General features: G+C 33.0%; 1 protein-coding gene and 1 long non-coding RNA gene across 11 annotated transcripts in view; one reads left to right on the forward strand and one right to left on the reverse strand.

The window, feature by feature from the left end:
* The window catches only part of LOC145293116 (uncharacterized), a 327,847-nt gene that overhangs the window by 135,586 nt on the left and 167,613 nt on the right, over positions 1–24,648 (reverse strand). The window lies entirely within an intron of this gene.
* The window catches only part of LOC145293117 (uncharacterized), a 68,738-nt gene continuing 48,305 nt past the window's right edge, over positions 4,216–24,648 (forward strand). Inside the window, exons 1-2 of the long non-coding RNA XR_013869668.1 lie at positions 4,216–4,355; positions 6,998–7,023. This is a non-coding gene — a long non-coding RNA (uncharacterized LOC145293117). The remainder of the gene's footprint in view (positions 4,356–6,997; positions 7,024–24,648) is intronic.

Below are 24,648 nucleotides of genomic sequence, written 5' to 3' on the forward strand. Positions count from 1 at the left end.
TATATAATACACATATATATAATCAAATAACATTATAAATAACACCATAAGGCAAGGCAAATATTGTAACAAGGGGCCGGAAAAACATCGTATTCCACATCGTAACATGAAAAAAAAAACTATCCTAAGGCCACCGTATACCGGGGTTCTACTGTAATGAAGTAATTTAGGACCCTTTTCTTGTACAATCGATCAGTAATAATGGACGTGCAGTCAGATTATAGTCAAATGAAAATTTAATTCGGATTCTTTTTTATCTTTCAAAAGGAAGTAAAATTATGGAAATTAATGTTTTGAAACAAATTTCCTTTAAAGTAATTTACTAATACGTCGTTATCAGGAAGCCCGGCCCATAACCCCCCCCCCTAATTTTTTTTTAATATTAAGAGAGGGGGGGGGAGTTGTGGCATATGTAAATACGTGAGGTTAATTGAAATATATTTCAAGAAACGAATGAGGATCCAAGTCTACTCCCAGTCCTAAACATTTCTTTTTATTTCTATTATCTTCAAATTCCATAAACTAAAGTAAAGTAAGACTTATTTCATATTTAATGAAAGTCAAAAGTGGAGGAATATTGTTTCTTTTATCAAAAGTAAATATGGGCATTTTTTTTTTTTAACCAAAGCCAACAAAAACGTGTGAAAAAATATGCATGCAACAAGTAAATGTTACCAAAAGTAATATGTTACTTTTTACCTATCTGGATAAGTCGTGTGTGCGTGAGAACTTATTTTAAAGCGTTTATTTATTTCGAAATAAAAGTAATGTCAAGTCTGTTGTTAGGAGAAAAAAATGCGATTTCGTTACAGTCATTTAGACCCTCGATAATCGCCCTAAAATTGAAAATTAAACAAAATATTGGTAGAACATTACATTGTCACACGATTAGTGACATGCATTGGTTTCATTTCTACCAGTATTTGGTAGAATTTTCGAGCGATTATCGCTGTAAAGAAACCGATATTTTTTCCGCTCTAACCCAAAATTATCTTTTTTCCAAGTAAATAAACGCTTTAAAATAAGTTCAAACAAAGCATACAGACAGGCAGCTGCAGAACAGCAAGTTACATTGCCTTCGGTAACATTTGTTTTACCCTCTTATTTTGTTGGTCATTTGTAAAAACAAATATCGAAAATATTTATCTATAAAATATATCATGTATTTAATTCTAGCGGAGAGCATATTTCGTTCGAGGGGTCTAAGAGGAGGTATTTAGTTCTCTCCCACTGCAAGAACTTGGACACCAACAGAGTCGAAAAGCGAGATTGAGAAGTCAGCGCCCCTAAAGAGGGACACTGATCTGCAAAAAAAAGTATCTGGGCAGCCCACAGCCGGCCAGCCCTGTAGGCATTTCCCGGTATGGGGTAAAGAGAGAATTCAAAGCCTGAGAGAGTGGACCTTCTAGAACCGCACAGGAACAGCATTTCATTACCGAACAAACAACAGGGACCAGGTCTTACAAGAATGGTCTAACCTCTGTTGATTTGAGGGACCGAAGATAAAAAATGCCGACTCTAGGAAGAGTTCGTATGAACAGACACGAAATATAATGTGTATTATTATATATTAAAAAAAAAAAAAAAGTTGGTTCAACGAAAGCCCTTTATAGTGGTTGCAAAAGTTGTCTTAATCGGACCTGTCGCATTTCTTGGTGAGACTCCTCAGGCAACTAACAATAAACCAATAACTTCTTCCAAAGGAGGTTATAATGCTTGGAATGATAGCCCCCTGAAACTGAACACTGATATTATTAGCCTTAAGGTCTTAAACCCGGACGCGGACGGGAACTATAAGTTTTAAAGAAGAAACAATCCAAAGTAAAGTATTGTATTAAAAAAAAAATGCTTACCTCAAGTTCTCGGAGGTTTATTCCCTTAAAAATATCCAGGTATTTAATTCTACAAATATTTTTAGTTGCTTCTTTTCGGCAACTTTTTTCTTTTCTTTCTGAAAGCCGCGCAAGTGAAGAAAAAGCTGCGAGGGCGGTGACTAAAAGAGGAGGGGGTGGGGCGATTGGTGGTCACGTGATATGCTAAGCTACCTGCGGGTGGGCGTCGCCGTCTACCCCGTATTCGGACTTATACTACGTATTCTTATATCCTTCATCGTCGATGCCGAGACATCGAAACTGCTTTGCGCACTGTGGCATTAATCTACAATGCAAACAATCAGGAGACTAAACATGGCATTATCCCGAAGAAGGTTGCCCTCTCTCTTCTCTCCTTGCGTTATTGCGTTCACAATATAACAGCATCAGAAGGCGTGAAAGAAATAGATACCCGTTTGATTTTTTTTTCTTTTGAAATGATAAGGACGCACTTTTTACATATTTGCAACAAAGAAAAAATATTGGGCATCTATGTCGATTAATGATATTTTAAGCCAACACATTTCAGGTGAAAACATTACGTGTTATGTCGAAATTAGTATGAATTCCAAAAATTATGGAAAATAATCTAGTCGAAGATGTGCTAGTGCTAGATGTATTTTACCAAAAAAATCATCTACAATTACATTCTGACATTTTGTTTAAAGAAAAAAAAAAAAAAAAAAAAAAAGGCGAACCGGACGTAACCGGACCTTTAATTTAAATCAAGGAAAATAAGTCAGTTTGTAATATCGAACTGGTCGCACAACTCTTCTAAATACGATAAAACTCGATGATTAGATATACTCTATTTTTATTTTTATACTGGGTCATTTGGTGAAATACGTTGCTTCAAAACTTCACTAATATACACGAGCAACATATATTGAAAAGAAAAAAAAATAATTTAAAAGCCACGACGAATAAATCTCCGGGCGAGTAATAAAATATCGATTAAGCAGCACAAACTTTGTAGATTCTAAAAAGTTATTTTTGAAAATTTATCTGTTTGCTATGTTAATAAACTCCTCACCCCATCCGGCCTTTTCATTAAATGATTTGTAAATGGAAGGAAAAGGGTGGGGTGCATTTTAGCTCAGTATTTTTTTTTTTTTTTTTTTCATTTTTACTTGACTTATTCCTCCTATTTATAAACTACGAATTGGAAAGTGTAGGTAATATTTCTGTCGTCAGCAGATCCTTCAAAACTGAGGCAATTTTTACTTTTTTCTTTCCACTCTAGAAAGTGCCAAGACTGGAAGGGGGGTACCCATGAAGAAGAAAAAAAAAACTTTGCCTTATTGGGTCGGCAAGTGAATCGATGAAAGTTTTTAGAACAGCCTCTTCCTTCACCCCAGATAAACCAACTATTTAATCGGGGAAGTAAAATTTGACCGAATATTTTTATATGAAATTTTGGTACTCATGCAGAGAGTGATCTGTGCTGAAATAATAACATTATTATTATTTAAAAAGCCATTCTTAACATGGGGAGGGTGTTTTGTACCTATTCTGTACTGTAACATTACAATTGAATAATAATAATAATAAAAAAAAAACTAATTAAACGTGGAAATACGATTTAAAAAATAGCGCGGATCACTCTCTGCATTAGCATCGAAATTTTTATGACAGTAATTTGGATATCTAAACAAGCTAATTGACAACTAGCCGTATATATCCACATTTAGGTAAAAACGAAATTAGTAAATAGGGAAAATGGCACATGGGTGGGGGAATATAGACGAAAATCTCAAACATCAAAATGCAGAATTTGGAGAATTTCCAAATGGGGAATACCCTCAGCTAAATCTCTCTCAATGCCTTTAAGTGATTACATGTAGACACCCCGAAAATGTTTTTGGGGAAAATATTTTTGAATTCAGAGTTATCAGTTTCGCATATAAATTTAACGTAAAATGTTCACCCATTTCCGGACCATTATCTAACCGGATAGCGTTGTAGATTTTTATTTATTTTTTTTTATTATTATTAAACCTTGGCCATAAAAATAGTTAGCAATAGACAGAGCTAATTAGGGAAAAATAGTTAGCAATAGACAGAGCTAATTAGGGAACGCGCAAAACTTAGGAACACGAGAGATAAAGAACCCGAAAATCTGACAGCGATGCAAGTTCATTAGGTATGGCAATAATGGTGGAATAAAAATAGGGGGACATAATTTTGAAAGCCGATTTATAATTTTTTTTATAGATTTCTGATTACTTTTTGATTGTATTTGAAAGACTAAAGTTAATTTTCCAAAAGGAAAAAAATATTTGTACACGCAAAAAAAAAAAAGCTTAATTAGCCCACAAAAGCGAAAGATTCTAACTTCGCTTAAGCAAACGCGAACGAAGTCGTCTACGCGTGGATTCTACAGAAGCCCAAAATGACAGAAAGTAAAAAAAAAAAAATGACGTCAGATAGTTGGTGAGAAGTAGGGAGTGCTGTTCCTCCCCCTCCGTGCATTCTATCATGAACGTTTGTATAATTTTTTATCATTTTTTAATTTAATTTGTTTAATATCAGAATCTTAAATATTAAAATTACGTGAAACATGTAATCTAAAAAAAAAAAAAAGAAAAGAAAAAATAGTAATGTTTGCAATTATAATTTTTTGTGTGAAAACATTAAATAAACAATGCTTAATTCAATAATATCGGTAGTTCGAGAAATTAATTTTTCTTAGAGTTATAACGAATTCATTAATACGGACTTTAGGAGATTTTTTTTATTTTTCGTAATGTTCGAAAAAATTCTTTTTTCTTTTTTCTTTTTTTGTTACAAATTTCGATAATTTATTTCCATAAAAAAAAAAAAAATAAATTCATTTCATTTTACTACCGAAAACCATAACTTTAGTAAAGTTAAACAAAATAATACATTTCCACTAAGATTCAAATTAAAAATAATGAGTTCATTATACTCTTTGATCATTATTTGATAAATACTGAAAATTTCATTAAAATTGATTTTGATTTTTGGTGAATATTTAAGTCAAATGTTTATAGCGTTGGCTATTCATTTTGCGCGTACCTAAGGTTCGTTCACCCAGTTCTGAGGCAGCAAGTTCAGGACTGCAGAACACAACGCAAAGGGAGATCGCCGACACATCAGAGCAAACACTGGTGTCATTATGTAGAGGGTCTAATGTGAATGTATATCATCGCAAGTTTGGTCTGTTCAGCCGCAGCTAAGGACGGTATTTAAGCATTGCGGCGTGAGGCAAGAACCATGAACTTATTTGTCGGCAACAGATATAACTGTCACATTCCGACAAGTAGACAGCAAATCTAATCCAAGCAGATCATATACTCTAGAGGAAACAGGGTTGCGGCATAGAATATGCAGTATATATCTGATAGCAGGACGCTGTAGACGCTCAAAAGAATCGAAGAACACCCTGCTAACTTTGGTGAACATTAGGGACACGTTTTCCAAGTGGGGGGGACAAATCATTACCTTGTAAAGCCTAGTCAGCAAATGCCATTCATAAGGAACTTGGTAGCTCAGGATATGAAACACGTAAAGCTCCCTATTAATCCTGTTGGATACATAAGGCCGGTAGTCGTCATACCTGAGATTGCTAGATATATAATAAAAATATTATTAAAGGTTCCTTTACCTTTACTTTATCACTAACCCTAAGGCCGAGTACCAACAGCCCCCACTCACCACCACCATAAAGGAAAATGTTAAGATTTAACTTAATCAGAAAGTAGGTGACCACTTTACGTTCAATTTGCATGCAAAACTAATCCCCCGTGTAAATTCTAAATGTTTTATTTTTGTCTCCGCCCCAATTTTTCAGAGTGTTTATACGTAATCGCCCCCAAAAGTATGTCATTTTAATGGGCGGGTAGCTGAGGATCCTCATCTACAATAATACTAAAATTTTTGTCAAATTAAAAAAAAAAAAAAAAAAAAAAAAAAATGATATAATCTTAATAATTATAAAACTCTGTGAACCGTCCAGGCATATTTGCTTGAATCTTGTAAGAAATAATTTTATCAAGAATTCTTCATAAGTTTTGGTTTCGATTCAAGCTGATGGCATTTAAGCCATTTTTTTTTTTATTTTTGAAATCACTAATATATATTGGGTACAATATAATATATAACAATCGATAGAGAATTGACACTAAAATAATATATATGAAATCTACATAAACAGGTGAAGCATGCATAGACCCCGTGAGTGCACAGTGAACGAGGAATGAAAGAAATGTCTAAGTTCAGCATTTGCCCCCCACCCTTAGCCCCCAAAAGTCCCCAGGAGACGTCAAATCCTGGTGAAAATGAACAAACGGTGCAGTTATGGCCTGAACATATGTAAATTTAAGTTCTGCGCCATGCAAAAAAAAAAAAAAGACTAAGTCAATGCCCCCCCCCCCCATTTAGCCCCAAAATTAAATTTGTGTTCAGCACCATGCAAAACTGCTAAATAGACATACACAGAAAATTTTGGACAAATATGGTAAAATAGTCCCAAAAATGGAGTGTTTTTATTAGCCCTAAAAGAGCCCCTGGGGCACACCAAAAAGTTAGCGCGAAGTATAGACAAACAAAATTATATAGAAATTAGTTTGTTACAACTTTTCAGAAAGTTTTAAGTAATTTGGTAGAGACCGCAGAGATCAATTTTTTTATTTTTTTTTAACTTTGATCCCTATTATGACCCAATAACATTTATTGTTTTGGGCTCAAATCAAGTTATTAAGTTAGATCCATGTCCAAGGAACCTATATCTAAAATTTCAAGTGTTTATACCAAAAATTGGCGGAGGAGTTTGGTAGTTCTCGAAGGTTAAATTGTTGAACTTTGACCCCTTAACAGCCGAAAACGAATTCCAAAGATTTTCCCAAATCTCAATATCCTGTATATCAAATTTCGAGTCTGTAGACTGAAAATTGACAGTTATTGTGTAGGGAAATGTACACAGACAGACACTTTCACAGATATATAGACTTATCCATCGACAAGCTTGTTTTGCCTTGCCTTTTGAAAACTTAGCTTAGATAGGCCAGTTGATCTCAAAATAATATTTTTTTTAAAAAAGGACAATAATTATTTTAAAAGTTCCAATTAAATCGCCTCTCATTATTCTCTTATATTATTTTCAGAGACGGATGTGTATCACACCAACCAGGTATGTAGTAATACCCCACCCCACCCCACCACAAATGTTCATAGTGATGGCTGTTTGAGGTAGATTACTTTTTCTTTCTCAACAGGGAATATATAAGAAAACCGTTTCGATTTTGACCCAGTTTTATTCAATAAGCTAGACGATCCACCAACACCAAGATTAAGGAAGGCAAAGTGTGACTGCGTTAGAAGGTGAGGACTGTAAATTTCCGAATTTCTCCCCCCCCCCCTGTTTTTTTCTTTTCATCACTCCTTAGCGTTACAGAAATAAGTAAGACTTTTATTTATTATTAAAAGTTTTTATTAAATAAAAGCCTACATCTAGTTCGGAATGTCTAAATACTTTTTTATTTTTTTTAAATATTTAATCTTTTCCGGGTATTTTTCCTTTAACTTTAAGATGTTGAAAATTTTTGTTAGCTTTCCCTCGACAACAAAGCCAACCCAATCTAGGTAGAAAGGGCACCGTTGACCATAATTTAGGCCCTTGTTGAGATGGCTTGTTCCCTGTTGACAGATCTGTTCCTGGTTATGTGCAGTTCTAGGAGGCTTTACCTTTGAAAGGGGGTTAGTTTTATTGCTAATCACGGATAGTATCCCTATCGAGGAATGCCGACGGGGCTGCCCAGGCATTTTTTGTAGGCCAGAATGCCCTAAGTTCTCCATATTGTTGATTTTTTTTTTTAGAGCTACACAGGCCTAAATAAGCAAAATAAGTTGCAAAATAAGCAATAAAATCACACCTCTAACCTGTAGAGATCCCTAAATGTCAGAAAACCTTCTGCTCAAATAGCTTCTTCCCTTGAACTGCTAGACTTTGGAATTCTCTCCCTGGTTCCTGCTTCCCTAACTGTACAGAAATTCAAGTGTAATGTTAGCAGGAATCTTGCTGCTCAACTTCTTACATAGTACCTCTGCAAATTTTGTTTCAAACAGTAGCCCCATCTAAGTGGCGATGTGCCTTATTTGGGGAATAAGAAAAAATATTTTTTTTCTTAAATGAGCTGGACACGGTTTTTATGTTTTGCTCATTAAATTTGCTTTTTAATAAAACTTGTTCTCCAAAACCTCATTCTTTTAATCATTTTCTGAACAAAAAGAAAAACCACAACACTATTTTCACACATTTACATTTTGAAAATTTTCTCAAATATTTTTATGCTTTCCATATGAACTATGTGGACCAGGTTAAATACTTTGACGGGTTAGATCTGGCCTATAGGCCGTAGTTTGGAAACCCCTGCTCTAGGGCACTGGTTCTTCAAATCCCCCTTTCTGACCCTGGCATCACATTATCCCACTATAGGAGGGAGATAAACAGAGTTACCTCATCGATAATGTCATGGAAGGTCATCTCAATGAATCGCTTATGTGCACACATGCATATTACAGATTGATATTCAATATAGTTAATTATTTCATTGTCATGTTTTCTAAGATATAAATAAATACGTTTTGAACAAAAACAGGTAACCAAGCCGAGAGAAAATATATTGTAAAAAATCCTTTTCATGTAAATTCATTTAATTTACCCGAAATGTAATCATAAAAACCAAAAACATGTTGAATACTGATTATAGTTATTATCGCAATCAAAAATGAATGCAAATGTTAAACAGAAGTAGAACTAATATATATAGGGTGTCCAAAAAGTCACTGAAGAGTTGAAAATATTTGTCATTTTAACATTAAGGATTTTTTTTTTTCTTTAATTCAGATATTTTACAGATAATATTTTGGAAATTAATTATAGATAAATATAGTATTGAACAACGTATGCAAGTTGTGAAATTGTTTCACCAAAATCAGGGGTCAATTGTTTTGACTCAAAGAGCTTATCAACGGCATTTTCATGTAAGAGATAGTCCAAGTTACAATACAATCCGAAACATTGTGTACCAATTTGAAAATCAAGGAGCTGTACTTGATCTTCGGCAAGCTGACAGACCTCGAAACGTCATCACACATGAAAATGGGGAAAGGGTGTGAGAAAGCATGGTGCAGAATCCTGAAACATTGATTCGATGACGTTTCACACAACTTGGGACATGTTGAAGCTCACTATACAATATTCTGCACAATTTAAAACTCTTTCTTTATAAAGTGCAGCTTGTTGAACATTTGAAGTTTGAAGATGTTCAAAGGGTTCAATACGCAGGTCAAATGCAAGAACCTATCCGAAATGACCTCAATTTTCTGCAAAAGTTGATTATGTCAGATGAAGCCCATTTCCATTTGAATGGATTAGTTAAACAAAATTACAGATTTTGGGGATCTGAAAATCCAAGGGCAATTCATCAAAAGCAGTTGCATCCCATAAAGTGTACTTTAATGGAAAAGATTATTAGACCTTTTTTTTTTTTTTTTTTTTTTTTTTTTTTTTGAAGATCAAGATGAAAATGCTGTCACTGTTACTGGAGAGAGATACTGGACTATTGTGACCCGATGGGGACCGAGCGATGCCGAGAGACCTTCTTAGTTGATTAAGGAACAACTTTTCGCCTGGGTGGTCTCATTGACACGAATTCAGAGGAATTCGTATGGCTAAATTCTAATGATGATGATGGTTTGATGTTGTTTTAAACAGAAATGTCTATGGGATTTTGTCAGAAAGAGAAAAAACAAATAATTGTTTTTATCTCATTGTTGTTATATTTCTGTTAACATGAAAGGTTGTTTTTAAAACCTCTGTTGAGAGGTATGAAGAGATCCAGATATCCTTAGCTGATTAAGACTGACAACTTAGAATGGGGGTCAAGGGTAAGGGCCGCTGCCAAGCATTGTTTGACCCGGAATGACTAATCACTCCTAATTTGATAATAAGTAAAAACCTCAGTGCAAATGAGGGTTAAAATTTGGTAGAGATAAGTTCGGAGAGGAGGAGTAGAAATTAGGAGATAAGATGAGAGGGGAAAATCTTTCTTTTCTTTTTGCTTAGGTAAATGAAAGGGTTGCTTTATTATTTTCTCTTTTTTCTCTTCGGCAACCAAGCAAGTCCTTACTGCCCCCCCCTCCGAACCAAGGCACGGCCGCTGATTGGTTGACCGCCACTTGTGGGCATACTTGGAGGAGTGAGGGGGGTTACAGCTAGCGTTTTTGATAAAACAAGGTGGGGAAAGGGAGCAGATTCTTTTTCGAGATTCTTTTCGCGACACATTCCGATACGCGTATCTCTGGCAGCTGATCCCTGATGGACTGACGGTAGATAAAGAACGAAGTACTTGGTAAAGGAAAGAAAACTGCCAGCCCTCTAAGTTGCATGACTAGGCCAGTGTGTAACTATTATTTGTAAAGTTGAAGACAATAATCAATTCTATGTTAAGTTTTGACTTTCTTTTCTTTAATTGGAAACGCTGTTGTGAATGCAATATATTTCTTCGATAGCTCGGGTGACGTTTGGAAGCTGATTTGAAAGCGGAACCGACCACTAGACGAAAACATGGGTGATGCCACAAGTATCAGCTACAGCTGCATCTCAACCCACAAGCGTATGCACCTGAGCTGCCCTGTAGGGGTTACACTATAATTACAGACTTGCGCCAACAAATTCAAAATAGGCGTAATTATGGTTCCAACAAGATGGGGCAATAGCACATACAGCGAGAGACACTGCGGAGCTTCTCAGACAATGTTTTGGCAACAACATTATCTATATATATATTATATATCAATGTCAAATGGCCAACAAATCCCCCAGACTTGACTAGCCCCGACTTTTTCTTGGAGATATCTTAAAGAAAGAGTCTATGTTAACAAACCCCAAATCCTGCAAGAATTGAAGGAAAACATCAGCAACGAAATAAGGGAGTTAAATCGCAATCTAGACATTCTGCAATCTGCCATGCACAATGTTTTGGAAAGAGCACAAATATGCTAAGCTGAAAATGGACAACATTTAAAATTCAAATAATTTTTATGAATAAAAATTATTTGAATTTTGCATTTTTTTTTTTTTAATTCCTCAATCTCTTAGTCACATTGTGTTAAAATTACAGAAAGATATCATCAAAAATAAAGAATCTATTTAAGTTCAAAACCCTTTACTGACTTTTTAGACACCCTGTACAGGGCTCTACATTGCAAGTGAAACAGTCGCATTTGTGAGTGATTTTTCAAAGTGACGACTAAAAACAATGAAACACTTGGCGATTGTATTTCTTTCACCGACAATTTTCCAAAGCTCACTACTGAATGAAAAATATCTTTTCAATTTTTTTTTTTTTTTTTTTTTTAAACGAACAAAGTTAAATTATTTAAACAATAAAAGTTTAATAGAACAATATACTCCTTTACATACAAAGACTGTTAAAAAAATATCTGAAGAAATTAGAATGTTTATACCTTCAAGTATTAATTTGTTGTATATTTAGAATTACACTTATTTAAAAAAAAAAAATACACAGAAAAATTTTATAATAATAACTCGTCACAGAACTAAGATGTCATATTCTAAAAATCATGTGGGTTTGACTAGTGACTTTTCTATTTGGCTAGTAAACGACAATATTTTGTCAAAAGATCAACTACATATAAATATGTCTGTAGAACCCTGCTGTGTGCATTTTAATGGCAAATATTTAATATATATATATATTATATATATAAAATATTTGTCATTAAAATACATCATCTTTTTCTAGAGATGTGAATCACTCCCCTCCTCCATTAAGACAGGATTTTTATTTCAAACTAAAATACAAAACAAATATTTAATGTAATGCCTTCTTTACATAGCGATGTGCAGATTTTATCATCTTAGAAACGCAGTCCTCAAGGTTATACCAAAGAATGCTAACAAAACTTAATTAAAAGAAAAATATAATTTACTTCCCCCATATATATATATATATATATATATATGGGGGAAGTATATATATATATAAGATGTTTTTTTAGAGGTGAACTTTAAATTAAAAGAAATCATAGAAAAATGTTTTTTATTGTACAGATATATGGTTTATTCCAAAGATTAATTTTGGCATTTATAATTTTGGATATATAACCCCTGTGGCTCGTGCATAATCTAGGTCCAATTTTCACAACTCTACAGATTAAATTAGTCTCTATTTTGGCAATAACGTATCAAATATTGTCTTCCAAGTGGTCTATTGTGTTTGGATTATCAATATAGACATGGGACTTTACATATCCTCAAAGAAAATAATCAAATTTGGTTAAATCACACAAACGAGGTAGCCAACTCACAAGTTCATTTTGTAAAATTATGTTCAAATATTTAAAAATAATTTTCAAAATTAATTTGCACAATTTGCAAATACTGTTTTGGTGTCAGTCCCTTCACGGTGTATTGCCAAACCAAGCTGAACTCAAAATAACCCTTAGTTGCCAAATCCGCAATTAAAGAAAATAGTTGCTGATTTCAAGTTTGCTACCTCTAAAAAACACACACACACACACACGTGTGTGTGTGTGTGTGTGTGTGTGTGTGTGTGTGTGTGTGTGTATGATCCTAGATTGCAAAGATTACAATGCACAGATTTATTTGGTGAGTATTTATTAGCACTCCCTAGTACAGACCATTTAAATTTATAGTCTATGTCATTAATTTTTAGTTCCCTTACCTGTTTAGCTAATGATGTTGTTTTCTTATTATTATTTACAATAGGTATTTTCAATGATGCTCTATGGTTACAGAATCTGTCCTTAAACCGGCATTCTGTAGACTATGTATATTCTGGTTCTATTATTATCAATGACTTCACATTTATATACTATATTAGAAATGAGATGTTTACCTTCCAAAGGAGATTCGTTAATATTTCTATGTTTACAAAGTGATTCATCTTTAGTCCTCTGACTGATTTCTAACCAATCCTCCTTAATTTTCTCATTTATTTTTGCACTGTTAGAACTTATAGTCTTCGCTATGTTAGTGGTTGTTGAGAATGATAATTTAACCGTATTTTGGTTAATGATTTTTCCTTAAGTTACTTTCTTTAGGGAAGTTTTTATTAAGAATGTGATAAAATTCCTTTGATAATTTATTTTCATGTGTATGCTGTAAGGTGGATTAAACCACATGCAATTTCTGTCTATTTGTTTTTTTTCTGATATTATCTTGTGGGGCTCTCATTGTTTTTGTGAGAGTTATTTTTACTAGTAATATTGTTTTTATAATTCATACGACTAATATGACCCATGGCCATGTGATGGTTTTAATGTTGAAACTCTCCTCTCCCTTAATTCATTATGTTTATTTATTCTTGTACCCTGATATAGCTAAGCTTCATTATAATATTTTTCTTGCTATTAAATATTTGTTCGTTATAAGATGATCAGGATATTTTTTTTAGATATGCGAGGGATAATGACATTCTTCACTAAGATTGGATGATTTGATTTATAATTAATATAACATTTGATTGGGTTTATGGTATGGTTCGTATGTATTGTTAAGTTAAGGATGGTATTCCCCCCCCCCAAATAACTACTTTATGATTAATATTAGGGTCATTCCGTGTTAAATCATCCAGAAATATGGAATTTTGAAACCCATATCCCCAGATGTGGCTATAGTTTGCACTGCAGATAGACAATATAGGAACTAAGAAATTCTGAAAATTTGAGCACATAACTCCAAGCGGTTCCCGATTTAGAGCATTTTTTGTTTTGGTCTTAGTCACATAATGTGACGCCTGGGCGACAATTTTGTGATGTTATTTCTTTGATTATTTTCTGATTAAAAGATCTTATGGCTCTAAAACTTCACACAGGTAAGTTTTTGACCCAAGGAATCAAAAAATAGCATCAGATTTTCTCAAAAATAAAGCCTTATAGAGATATTAAGGGTTTGGGGATTTGTTCACATGTGCCCAAAAATAGAATAAAAAAAAGGGTGTGGCTGGCATGGTAACGCATTACTTTTTCATATATTTTTTTTAGACACAATAAATTGTCTTTAGCCCAAAAATGGTTAAAAGTTCTTGTTTCATTCATTCACAGTTTCTGTTGAAAGTTGGGTATATTTTTGATGACAATGAAAAATAATCCCTCCCCATATTGGATGTGATAATCAATTTAGACATGTGTTAAACTTATGTCACACCTTAATTTTGGAATAAATTTTGAAGTCAGATACTAAAACAGTTAAGTTCTGGTAGCAATTTCAACGACCTAGCCATCTTCAAGATTAGTTGATGAGGGTTGGAAACAACAAGCTGGATAAAAGTGTGTTTTTTTTATAAGAAGCCGTTTTATAAGAAATCAGTAATAGAATGGTAAAAATCTTCAGAAACTTCTAGTACTATCTTAAGCCAAGAATTTTGATTAAGAAACGTCTTGAGAAACTTTTTAACCCTCAAAATGTTATGGGCAGTCATTTTGACCCAACTTTTTAAACTTGTTTATATTTTTATGAAAACGAATTTTTCAGAAAACGAATTTTCAGAAAAGTGACCTAAAATGTCAAAATACAAAATTTTCTTTCTTTTCATGAAGTGATACTTAAAACTACATGGAATCAATCTGAAAACATAAAAATGTTAATTATAGTAGCAAAACTTGACAAAAAAAAAATCGGTTTTTCTGAAAATCAGCATTTTTCTTAAAATCACAAGATTTCTTGACTTGACCATGCTTTTTGAAGTCACTGCACATCAACAAAATGCAAAGCACTGCTAATTTTTGTTGATATGTGATCTAAGAAAGTTAAGAATGCAAAGGATATAAAATTGTTTCAATTTCTTGTGTTTTGTGGGGTTTATACACATTTTTAAATTTGAGTGTCACAAGTTTGGCTATAATCAGTCCAAGGGACTTGAGAATTTATCAGACTTGGAGCAAGGAATTGAGACGTTGTAGAGAGTTGTATTGAAGGAAAATAAAGGTGAATTATCAACCATTTGCTTCCATCACAAACAATATTTCCAAAATATTGTTTGTGATGGAGAAAAGGCCACAAAGAAGTGTTGTGGTGGATTTTTACAACACAAGAGGTCAAAGGTAAACGCCCAATATCTTTGCAGATGACAAAAGATCTGGAGGCAAGAGGGTATAATGTAACACCAGGTCACTTTCTTTGTTGTCAGTGCACAAAGAAATATCTGAGTCTGACAGTGGATCCAGATTACGAACCTGTGAATTCTGTGAAAACTTCACGAAAAACCTTGAATACGAGACTAGTATCCATGGATGTTTCCCGTGTAATTCTGCACAGTGTTGCTTCTCATAGCCATGTTCATAGCATCAAAAGGAAGTTAAAACAAACTGTTGAAACATTCAAAAGTGACATGTCCATCGTGATCAAGTTAGCGGTGGTGAACTGACTGTGCAAAATTATTGCCCAGTGAAGCAGACATCAAAGAAAAAGCAGCAGAACTGGATCGATTACATTATCTGGTAAAAGAGAAGTTAAAGAGCGCTTCAACTCCTGATCAACTTCAAATCCTGACACTTGCTCCTGATTTCTGGTCTCATAAATACAGCTCCAAATTCTTCAAAGTATCTGAGTATGTTGTGAACAACTGCCCGAGAACTGACAAATAGTATTTTGTCAAAACCTAACTCAATTTTTCCCGGAGACAGTCGACGTGATAATACAAATGTATGAGAATGATGAATACAACCTCCAAATACCAGGCAAAAAGGACAAAAAGTGTTCATTCAAAAATTAAAAACAAGGTATAGCTAAATATTTAATAATTTAAAAAGAATCAGAATCAGTCATTAAAACAGAATTGGTAATTGTATCGGAATCAAGAAAAATATTGGAATCCCCCCCCCCGCTACACAGACAAAAAATACAAAAGTCTTGTCTATTACCTGTTACATGAAGAAAATAATAATAATAATAATAATAATAATTATTATTATTATAATAAAAATAAAAAAAAATAAAAAAAGTTATTACATTATGCAACAATCATCCCCCCTTCCCTAACTTGTTGCTATTCCATCGTTTTTTTTTTGTTTTTTTTTTTTAATCCTTTCCTTTTGGAACGATGCAACAAGTTGAATCCTTAACAGTTCGTCTAGAGGTTTTTGTTTACCAACACGAATTGATTGGGCATTTCTCCAAATCTATAACCTTCACTGAGGTTTTCTATTTCGAGTTCGGCTGACATGCACAGACATATCTCGTTTCATTGAATTTTTTTGAAAAGGCGTTGGTTTTGTATAAACATGTTTAGAAGCACTTGATTGGCACCGTTCTGCCAAATGCCTTGTACTTTTCAATCAATAAATAAAAGGACATCGTTAAATGTTAGAGAAAAGTTTCTGTTTGACCATTTATAGAACCAGGAACTATTGAACAGATTTTAACTAAATGCATATAAATTTAAATGTAATGTGAACAAATATCTTCCTACCCAACTCTTCACTCAGGTTGACCTATGCTTCAGTGGCAATATGCTTTGTTTAAGGGTGAACAAAAAAAAAGCGATGTCAAGTTGACCTAGCTCAATCATCAAGGTCATAAAAAGGTCATGAAAGATAAATCAAGGTCATAAAACAAAGATTCGTCCAATTTTAATACTTTCACTTTAAGATTAAGGAGTGAGAAGGAAAAAAAAAAATGAAAAACACTTATATGATATGAATTAAAATGAATTAGTAAATATAAACCTTCATTGATTGCAGGTATGAACCCTTAAATTCCCTCCAGCTGCTCATCGTAGACAATAGGTAATGAGTTTACTATTTCAACATTAAATAACCTACAGGGTCGTCTAAAAATGTTATTTTTACAAACTATAATAGAGAAACAAGCAATACAATAATAGAAATCACATGTCCTGGATTCCATTTATTCAATGTACTAGCTCGAGGAGCGGTGGGTCTCGCCTTGCTGGGTTATGAAATATGCTTAAATATATTTTAATTCATACAGATTTCGTAGTTATTATTACAGAGTCAATTCTCTACTGAATATCATAGTGTATCAAATATACAGCACTGATTTCCAAAGTTAAAAAAAAAAAAAAAAAAAAAAAAAAGAATGACTTGGGTGTTATCAACTAGAATCGAAACTAGTGGTGGGACGATTAATCGGAATTGGAATCGTAAGAATCGTGTATTTTGGGGGGAATCGGAATCGCATCATTAAAAAATACCTTAGATTTATATATCTTAGTATCATGTAAGAAAAACACTACCGAAGGCAGTGAAATGGCACAAAATAGTCCCAAGGTCTAGGGGTTCATACCATGCAAACGGTAAATTTGCGGCGGGTTTGATTATCAGATTCGTTGTCAGCGACCTCAAATACCTTTAAAAAACAAATTAGAGTGATCAGTGTTCTGTTGTAGCATAAGGTAACATTTACCAAATCAATTTATTTAGATTTAAAAAATAACCTTGTTTAAAAAAATAACATTATTATTAAAAATATTTTTAAAAAGTCAAATAAATAGGAATAATTTGAGGCGATTGAATATAAAAGGCTAAAAATTTAATCAAAGATTTAGTTATTTTTAAATTCCATTTAGAAATAACAATATTCTAGAAAGTGGAATAAAAATTAGTTAGCAATTGAAGCTGCAAAAAAATGCTAAATTTTAAAGAGTTATCGAAGATAAAGAGAAAATAAAACAAAAAAAGATGAATATCAAAAGATAAACATGTTATTCCCCTTGAAATTTGATGTTATTGTATTTTTGTTGAATTAATCATGACTTACTTTTTCTTTATATTTTTTAATATATAAAACAACTCCTGAAATCGATTGTTATTAATTTCATGGTGCATGTTTAATTCATGGTTAAAATATTTGTTTTGACTTTTATCTTCAATGAAAGAAATTTTATGAAAAAAATCAAATCGTTTTCGAAATTCCCTTAATTGTATTTCCACTTTTTCGCTGTACCAAATTTTTTTCCCTACACAAAAACTTTTGATTATATAATGGTATATTTCAACAACAATTCCACGGGAATCGGAATCGTACTTGGTATTAGAATCGTTAATCAACATTTTCCTAGTATCGGAATCAGAAAAAATTTAGGAATTCTGCCAACACTAATCGAAACCAAAACATTTAGCACTCTAGCCACGTTCCCTACCTATGTAGCTATAGAGAGATATGTAGGAAAGATTTAGTATTAAACGACTTGAAGAAATGAATTGAATTTGGGCATCCATGGAAAGAAATAGAAATATGTTGGCAAGTTGAAATGAACAGTTTGCATTTCAAGTTGCTGATATATTTCTGTACACATTATTCATTCATCCAAACAAAGATTTTTACTTGTTATAAACCATCCTTATTATATGATTACTATTTCCTGCTAATTTCAGCGTTATTTGACCAGTAGTTTAAGAGTTTATCGGTTAAATATTTATACACAGACAAACACACATATACATATTGGTTTATTTATACAGAAGAACAATAAGAACAAAAAGCGTGCAATTAATTAAGCTTATTCACTGACATTCTCACATATTGAAAAGGTTGATATGAAGACCATTTTCAGGGCATAAAATAATGTGGCGCCATGACCAAAGCTTTAGTGACTGTTTTTCTCTTGTTATTTTTTGGTAAGAGTAACAAGGGTTTCGGAGCATCCTGTAGGATGCAAGGTACTAACATTTTCATTGGTTTCAAGATGTTGAGTACTTAGTAATCACAGTCTTCATGTTCACTAATGAAATTAATTACATTCATTAAAGTAACAAAGCTGATAGATAACAAACGTCCAACAAAATGTATATATTTTTTAAGTAAATAATGCAAGAAAAATTCTTTAAAGTTTTCATGATTAAAATTAAATTAAAAAAATTTTTTTTCATAATTACTTTTTTTTTTTAAATATGAAAGGTCTCTTTTGCGATATGATTTAATTTAATTTTCTAAAGACTTTTAAAGACTGATGTATTTGGAAGCTATTCACATTAATATTACAGACCCTTTACCACATTTTATTATGAACCAATTTCCTTTTTTTGTGTTCAATATCCTTTTGCAATTTAAATCATTTTTTCGAACATTGCAATTTCAAAGTTTTCAATTTTTATGCTACGAAACAATTCTATACTTTTATTTTGCTACTTGTTTCCTCTGAAGAAAAAAGCTTAATTTTTTAAACTCCATGGAATAAGGAAAAATCTTTTGTAATCCTTTTTTTTTTTTAACAATAAATTCTATAACTTTTAATTTGCATTATTTAATTCCCTTCGTCTGCTGATGCCGTAAAAATGGTTATAGCATTCTAACGCTCCAAAAAGTATCTAACTCCTGACGCAATCCTCTACCTGTATAAGAGCACGATACTTCCTAAAATGGAGTGCTGTTGCGATATCTGGGTGAGAGCTGCTCGGAGCACCTATCCTGCCTTGACAGAGTTCAAAACTGGCTTTGAAACCTAGTAGGTGATATGCTTTTTGCTTCCTTGCAAACTTTTTTCCCCACAGAAGCCTGTCTCTGCTCTCATTATTTTTCACGCCAACTGCTCATCTAAGCTTCAATCTATGGTCCCCCCTTTGCCAAACTTTCACAAAAAACAGTCATCTAGCTACAAAGACCATCAACAATTTCCCGCATTCTCTTATCTGTGCCCAAATCTAAATTCCATGAACAAAGTTCATTACCTAGAACTGCCCACCTGTGGAATTATATTCCACCAGCCTGCTTTCCAGTGTGTAAAATATGGCTGTCTTCAAGTTCAATCTAAACAAGTTCTTGCTGGGCCGCCACCCTAAATAATTCATTTCCACCACTAACTATTAATATGTTGTTATCTCAGTGACTACTGTACACTCATTAATCCTTATCCTTAAGTGGCTCTCAGGCCTTGATAAATGGTAACTCATGTAAAAAAAAAAAAATCTAATATTCATGAATTCATTCAAAACATATCGCTAAAACCAAAACAAAACATCTAAGTAAATCGCGATATATCCAGATAGTTAGCGAGATGGTCCAGGGGTAAGGGTTTAGGCTCATTACCGTTGGGTCCCGATTTCGAATCTCGCTAGATACAGCCACTCTGATGAGTCATAGACGACGAAACATGTGTCAGTGGATAATTACATTTTAAAAATAATATATATATATATATATATATATATATATATACCGCTCCCCATGTGGGGGTACCAAATTGGTTAAAAGGGAAAATTATTCCCAACTCGCATTTAGGTAAAAATGCACTTTCGGAAATAATTGAATTCATTCAAAACATATCGCTAAAACTAAAACAAAACAACATCTTACTATTTTGAATTATATATATATCATTCAGACAGACTATTTCACTGTAATATTGGGTACAATATAATAATCAATAGAGAATTTGCTCTATAATAATAATAATAATAATAATAATAATAATAATACAAAATCTGCATGAATTAAAATACCATATTTAAGTGTATTATAGTGGCCTGCTAGTATGTATGTATGTATGTATGTATATATATATAGTCATCTACATCCACTGTTTCGCTATATCACAACTCATTAATGCGGCTAGATAGGCAACTACCTCAAGCCAAGATCGAAACCCAACTGCTCAAATGACAGTCAAGGCTTCTTACCGTTATGCTAGTCGGCTGCTGCTGTGCGGGTAGTAAATTAACGATGTTTTGCCATCGTCAAAATGCCTAAGCTCGATTTGTTTACACAAAGAGGCTTCTAGTAGATCACCAAAATAAAGCAGCCTGATCAGCACTAAAATGGCTGGCATTGTTCCCAATCGTCCTGTACTTCTCATTGCCACTGGAAGCAAACAGTATCGACTCAGGAGAAGTATGGTTGGAATTGTGTAAGCCTTGTTTCACAATTACATATGCAGCCACTATTACAGAGTATCCATTGTCTCTTAAGACTAAACTGAGCATTCTTTCTTTTAGGAGATTTTAAAAACTTTCTAAAATCAATCATTCAGCAAATTAATAAAAAAAAAAATCATCTAAATCTTTTTAATAACTTATACATTTTTTTTAAATCGATATTTGTGATATGATTAAAGTTTTGTTGATGTTCTTGGCTTAGTGTTTTTTAAATCTGAATTTAAAAAAAAAAAAAAGCTGAAATAATCAATAAAGCAAACATTTCAGAAATAAGCTGCATTTATGTTTAGAAGTCCATCACGAGATCAAATATATAAAAGATAAAAAAAAACAAAAAAAAAACAGTAAAAGCAAATGTTTACTCAATGAAAAAAAAAAAAAAAAATCAAAATCCTCAATGGTTCCGAATATAGCTGACCTTAAGTTTAAAAAAAACTCGTTTATATTTTATTGTTCTGTTTCTTTTAGCCATTTTTACTTGCGTTAGCAGGGCTAACTGACGTTGTCTAGCAACACGGATAAAAAAAAAAAACTATATTTTTAAAAACTATATGGAAAAAAATTTTCTTTTTAATCTCGCCCTGTCTCTCTCACTCGTGCACAACTGGTTCAAATCGAAAGAAAAATAATGTTAACTGATTTTGTCTGACCTAGTTTCAGTGTTTTTTTTTTTTTTCTTTTTTTCAACAACTGCAAATAAAAAAAAAAAAATTATGCCCCCGCTAATTTGATCCCTGATGACGCCGAGGAAATGAATATTACAATATTTCTTACCATAATCAGATCGAGATCACAATGAATCAAACCATGCAAGGTTTGTAGATGTATTTTGTGTAGTTTCTGATTTATAAGTGAACGCACAAACAGAATTACGCATTCCCTTTATATAATAGAACGAGGATGCTTAAAAAATTAAAAAAAAAAAAAAGCATGCAAAAAACGGGAGAAAAACGCTGAAATAATGAATAGTGCAAGCAATCAAAAGCAAAGGAAAGAGAAAAAATAGAACAATGTGTTCATCTAAAAAATAAATAAATTACTACTACTACTACTACTACTACGAAATAAGTAAAGAAAAGCTAAGAAAAGGAAATTATTATTCCCAGAAAAATACAATTTTTGTAAAAAAAATATTTCCCTTCCTGGTGGTCTGCTGAGTCAGCAGCAGCAGCCTTGGGATCTTTTCTGAAACTCTTCTGATCGAATTGCAAGCAAGGCTCACACTTGACAAATTATAAAAGAAAACAGGCATTTGAGAAGAGGGGATTCCGGGATTACATGTATTCAACCAATGATTTCAACCTGATGTGTGCTGAAGCATTTCTCGAGAAGTGAGGGCGATCACCCACTCCCCGCCCCCATTTTTTACACTTAGTCTTAACGCAAGAAGGAAAACAATACTGAAATGAAAAGATATTGTTGCTTCTCTGCCCACAGCAATTTTAGTGTTTACAAATATTTTTTATAAATCCAATAAAAGATCCGCATCTTCTTTTCGACCACCATGAAATAGTTCACATTTTCGTCTGACAAAACCAAATCAATAAGTTGAACAATTGCCAACTAAAAGCAGATTACAAAAAAAAAAAAAAACAACATTTAACAAATTCCTACGAGGGCACATTAACTTGATCGTTGTTATGTCGGCGGTGGGGGGGGGGAATAAAAACTAGAAGAGTTCAAAAGTAAAGTATATAACATTTTTAAACCCCCTCTTCCCTCTCTGTCTTCCACCCTTCTCTCTCTTTTGCAACTGGTTCAATATAATAGAAAGAAAGAGATAGCTGACTGATTGTTTGATCTAGTTGCAGTGCTGTTTTCTAAAACAATTAATAGTAAGAATAAAAAAAAATTAATTTTTTATCCCTCTTCCCACATCCCATGCACTAATTTAGGTTTAGTTTAGTTGTTTTGCTTTATGGCATATCAACTCTTTAGGTTAGTTAATGTCTGTTGAATCCAGTAATTTTGGTAAAAGTTTTTAGGCTTCAATTTTTTATATCTTTAAATATTTATGCATGGTGTTGGCGTGTTTTTTTTTTGTTTTTTTTTTTTTATTGGAAAATTGCTGTTTTTGTTTTCGACTTTACAGAACATGATTGAGTTTTGCAAATGGGAAATGAAAAAAATACAATAGCATTAATGTTTGGTGCATATTAGGTCAGAAATCCAGTATCTTCAGACAGTCTAATCTGCTAGTATCAGCCATGCACTGATTTTATCCCTGGTGACCACCAAAGGAATGAATATTATAGTATTATATTTATTAACATAACCCGACGGTTGGGATTGTCACACTGAATCTGATAATGTAAGATTTATCTATGTACCTTACATTGTTTTTGGCTTTTAGCCAGACACACGCAAACAAAATCACAACATTCTGATACAAAACCTATCTAAGAACACTCTCAGACACATAAAGTACATTTGCATGAAATGTCAAAAATATTGGCTCAACTGTTTCGAAGTCCATAGTGAATGAACTCGCACACATACACAAACACAAAGTGCCTTTTATATATAAGTAGAGATAGAGATATATTATTTATAATTTATATATGCTATATAAGTATGTATATATTGTTTATTTGTTTCTGTTAGTGATACTATTTGAACGAATGCAATTATTTATACGAAAGTGGATTTTTACCTAAATGCAAGTTGAGAACAATTTTCCTTTGGACCAATTTGGTATCCTCAAATGAGGAGTGGTATATGTATTGTTTTTAAGATATAACTAGCATTTCAGCCCGGCGTTGCCCGGGTGTTTGGATGTGTCTGTTGAGCAAAAAAAAAAAGTGGTTGTAGGAAGGCAGGCTCAAACCCATACCGCGAAGGAGGAAAAGAATGGAAAAAAAAACCCGATGTTTTTGCTGTTACGACCACCGGCAAACCGGAAGTGACTTATGTTTAAATTAAGGCTAGACAATCCAAAGGAGAGGATGACTTTCAAAAATATTGGTGAAAAAAACAACCCCCCCCCTGTAGAAAAGTGCCCAGTTGAAGGTGAAGATATTAATGTTTTTAGCCAATTTTTCGCTAGTTGTCGTCTGAAAGGTCGAACTTTAAAACGATACTGATCTTGGTAAAATCCGTTGCTTCTGTCAAAAGTTTTAGGCAGACATGCAAACATACATCCATAGATTTATATATTGGTAACTAAAAGTTTTCGACCCAAACCAATTACAAAGCTTGCCCTATCTCTGAATACCCTTTATGCAAAATTTCAAATGTTTACACCAGAAATTGAGTACTTTGGTAGAGACCGCAGAGGTCAATTTATTTTAAGTTTGCCCCCAATTATGATCCCTAAACATTTTTTGGGGGTTCAAATCAAGTTATTAAGTTAGATCCATGTCCAAGGAACCTATATCTAAAATTTCAATTGAATATACCCAAAATTGTCGGAGGAGTTTGGTAGAATTCTCAAAGGTCAAATCATTGAACTTTGACCCCTTAACAGCCAAATTCCTGGCCGAAAACCGACCAAAGATTTTCCCAACTCTCAGTACCCTGTATATCAAATTTTGAGTCTGTAGACTAAAAATTGACAAAGTTATTGCATAAGGAAATGCAGACACACAGATACACACATATACACAGACATGTTCGCTTTTATATATATATATATATATATATATATACTGTTTTAAAAATAATAAATAAATAAAAATGTCGTCCAAACAAATTAAAAAGGGCAACTTTCTAAGTAAATAAAGAAAAATGAGCTTCGAGGCGGAGCCAATATTAACCGTATGTATCACTTGAAAAAAACAACAATTATATATATATATATATATATAGAGAGAGAGAGAGAGAGAGAGATTATCCACTGACACGTGTTTTGTCATCATCAGAATGGATGAATCTA

The sequence above is a fragment of the Euprymna scolopes genome, chromosome 14 (assembly GCF_053919585.1).
Source record: "Euprymna scolopes isolate OS-2025 chromosome 14, ASM5391958v1, whole genome shotgun sequence".
Lineage (NCBI taxonomy): Eukaryota > Metazoa > Mollusca > Cephalopoda > Sepiida > Sepiolidae > Euprymna > Euprymna scolopes.